Below are 4,192 nucleotides of genomic sequence, written 5' to 3' on the forward strand. Positions count from 1 at the left end.
CCCTTTGAATATAGAAGCACCTATCCATCCCAGAACAAAAATCTATATATGGAATCCTCCAAGGCTGATGTTGAGAGCATGTGTACCATCAAACCTAGAAAAAACAGCATCCTTGTCACCTTTATAAATCCTCCTAACTCTAGTTGGAATCAAACACATCCAACTCCCTTCACTACATGCATGGTGCTAGTCCCACTAAACAAACTACACTCTGAGTGTGTCTCTGAAATACTACTGAACATTGACCTCATCATGTGACTAGACACTCTATTTTTCACTAGCCATAACCCATTATCCTCATACATAACAATACTATTGTCAAAAACACATGCAACTAGAGAAAATTCCTGCTTAAATTTCTCCGTAAATTCATCAATCTCAGTCGATGTCGATGCAACCACCTGATCCTCATCCTTCTTCTTCTTCTTCTTATATGGACACTGGCTCACATAGTGACCAGTCTTGTGACATGAAAAACACTTCACCTTGCTCATGTCCTTCACGAAAGAGAATCCTCCACTTCCCTTCACTTTACCCTTTCCCTTTACAACAAGAGAAAAAATCTCCTCATCATCCTTTCCATCATGTTGGCCTGTAGTTTTGGAACATCTCCTTGTCTCTTCCTGTATGAAATCGTCCCATAATCTATCCCAACTGGGTAGATTTTCCCATGTGACGATCCCATCAACAAAGGCATCCCATTTCAAAGGAAATCCACTCAATGCTAATTTGACCAACTCTTCACTATTAATAGTTTCACCCATTGTTGCTAAGTCATCTCTCATTTGAGTGATCTTGGTTAGGTATGATGAAATTGTGTCAGTTTAAAACATCTTGGTGTTTCTCAATTTCTCCTTCAACACCATCTTCCTATGTCGGTTTGTATTCTGACACAACTTGGTTAAGGATGCCCACATCTCATAGGCATACTTCTTCCCCATCACATGAGGTATACCATGTTCCCTAATGAAGTCTAGGATTATTCTCTTAGCCTTCATCTTCATCTTAGTACACTAAGGCAATTGAGTAGGATTTGCAGGAATTAGGACAACCTTCTCCATAATGTCCCACAACTCATGCTCCTCAAATAACGGAACAATACACTCCTTCCAAGGGCTAAAATTTCTTGCTTCATCCAACTTATCCTTGTAAAATAGCCTAGTAGTCATCTCTATCAAATGGACCAACAGTTAAAATTTCACCCTCTACAGGTTACCCAAGCTTGCTACCTGAGACTACCTACGCACTTCCCGAGGCTTCCTGGAGCATTCTTGCTCCTTGCTTGAAAATCATGAGTGCTGCTCGTACACACCTATGTCTTACTTGAGCACTGCCCTAGGTTGTTTGGTTATTTTTTTCTTTTTCCATGGGCCTAACTCAGTTGAAGAGTAGCCCTCACAAATCGAATTGTACCACATAGCGACTGCCTACATGGGATCGACTCTCTTGTCCATGTGACTTTCAACCACCATATCTCCCTCTTCCCATTCCAACACTTGGCACGCCACTTGCAAATTGTGCTAGCTTGTCGACCCCGACTACCTTTGGATTTTTCTAGTGTGGGCCTGCTTATTCAAGGTCCACCCACAACCATGATATGTCAACTTATTAGGTGTGGAGCCATATCTCTTCCTGATTCAAAGGTCTTGTTTCAGCTGCGTTTGGATCCCAATCCTTGGTAGGGGGGTGTGGGGGTGGGATTTCCCCCCCACTATTGCTACTAGGGGGATCCGGGGGGGGTGACATCATGCTTTTAACCCCCCTTCCTAGCGAGGGTTTGGGGGTAGTGCCCCAAAAGAAAAATTTAGAGAAAAATTGACTTGTAAAATACTGTAATTTCATCTTCAATCTAGGTCGTTCATTAGGCAGAAGATCTAACAGTAAAAGTTATGTTAATTTAGGGTTTTTCTTTCTTAGAAGGAAACCGTCGTTTTATATGAGGGAATTGTATTATAGCTATGTATTATTCTGTATGAGAAAAGAGAGGAGACTATGTGAGAGTGAAGAGGAAGTTACAATGGATTTGTTGTAGGTTGTATCCCTTTAGTTTGTTGGATAATATAAAAGGAAGGACTAGATATTTCTTCGTGGACATAACCCAAATTAGGTGAACCATGTATATCTGTCTCTCTCTTGTTTTATGTTTTTCTGTGTTTGTTTTTTCGCAATATTATATGTGTTTCATTACTCTGTTATTTAATTTCTAACACGAACTTTGCACTAGCTAGGTTTCTCGATGGTCAATCGATCTTCTATCGACTATCACTCCTTGTGTCACAACCCTTCCTCGTTTTCCCCTGTTCCGATATAACACCAAGCTCCTTGACCAATGGTCTAAAAAAAAATTTGTATGTTGGCCTCATTTGTTGAATTATACCTTGGAAAACACTTCAAGACACTCTTCCTTGCACAGGCACAAACTACAATTTGTTCATTTATAGCAGTGTTCACCACCCCGCCACTACTCCTTAGTTTATTGTCGTGACACTCAACATTGTAAGTTTCTTCTTTGTGGTTGGTTTTGTGTTCCCAACCTTGACCTTTGTGCGTGGTTTCGTTGTCGAGTTCCATGACTACAATTGTGCTAGTTGGTCGGCTATCTACCAGCTGCCCCAACGGCTGTTGCCGATGGCTGGTGGCTTGGTTAACGGCTAGCTAGCCTGACTTGTTGGCCACCCACTACGACCAATTTTTTTTTTCCCAAAAAAATGGACCCTCCTTCTAATCATATTTATTTATTTTCTTTCTCGACTCAAAAGAAATCACTCAAAAAAAATATCCTTAACCCCCCAAAAAAACAACGTGTCACCTTAAAAATTCGGGTTCGTATGGTCCTAGCCAACCTGGCTCTGGTGATCCAATACAAACCTGGCACTTGTAATTTTGAGATCAATTTAGAGTAGGTGCTCTGGTACCATGTTAGAATTTCCTGAACCTAACACCCAGTATTCGGTTCCCAACAATTATTAATTAAATGAACACACGACTAAGTTCATAACCAAAATATTTAGCTATAGTAAAATTACTCGATCTGAATCACAAACACATAAATAGATTTCTTTCAAATCAATAATTATTCATTAATAAATTAATCATGTAAATTACTTAGGCTCCCGTACCAAGGATAATGGCCCAACTGAGAAAATACAAAACTAATCATTGGCCTCACTGCACTCTCTTGGACCCAACACACGCTCATTGAGAAGCCTCTCTCAATCTTGTTATGTTGTTGTGTCTTAGCCTCAATGCTTAGGCTCAATTTATAACTTTCCTAATCTAAGATTGACAACCAAAATTAGCTCATCAAGTTAACTGACGATAAGTAACTTTACTTTAGTTGACTATGTTGTTTTTAGCTTTCTTTACTTTAACTCAAGTACAAGTCATAAATTTAACTTGCTTTACATGCATGTCTGTTACATATCATGTGAAACACATCTGCAAGTGTGAAAACCACTTGCACATTCTACATGTCACATGCAACCTTCTAAAGAGGAAAATCAAGATCCTTTTAGTCAAGACACAAGACTGGAAGTACCTTCCGAGCTACAAAACTCAACACTGCCAAATGACAACCAACATTCCCATCTACCAGGGTTGTCAACTAACATTCACAGATATCAAAGAAAATGGGGTATGGGGCACTTAGAGATTTAGAATAATGACATCAACATGATGTCACAAATGCTGACATGGAAGTGCCATGCGGATGACACATGTCTCCCTAACATAGCCCTTTTTGGCATGGTAGCTGTACAAAAATAAGTAACACGTGACACATGTGAGAAGTGCCATGTGGCAAGGGACACATCAACATGTGCCATGTGTCAAGAAACTATTTGTCAAACAAGTCAGTCAGTGCCACATGGAAAGATATGATTGGTTGGCACAATGATAAGGTGGTAATCTAACTTGGCCACCGTCCTATTAGCGTATCAATGTTTTAAGAAGGTTTTTAGTTATATAAAATTTACCAAATTTTTAATGTTCTACATTGATAGAATGTTATAGTAGCCATATCTACAAACCTGGAGGATCAAGCCATATTGGAATATCAATGGCTTAGGGGGGGCAGTGTATCAAGAGTTTCATGCCCCATTGACTATATGAATGATGAAGCATACTACCAATATCGAATATTGGAGACATGAGAGAATTGAGTTGTGCAGATTATGGAATTCATTGATATAAC

The sequence above is a fragment of the Pinus tabuliformis genome, chromosome 1_2 (assembly GCF_031772625.1).
Source record: "Pinus tabuliformis cultivar Carrire ecotype Pingquan chromosome 1_2, CPIR1, whole genome shotgun sequence".
Taxonomy (NCBI): domain Eukaryota; kingdom Viridiplantae; phylum Streptophyta; class Pinopsida; order Pinales; family Pinaceae; genus Pinus; species Pinus tabuliformis.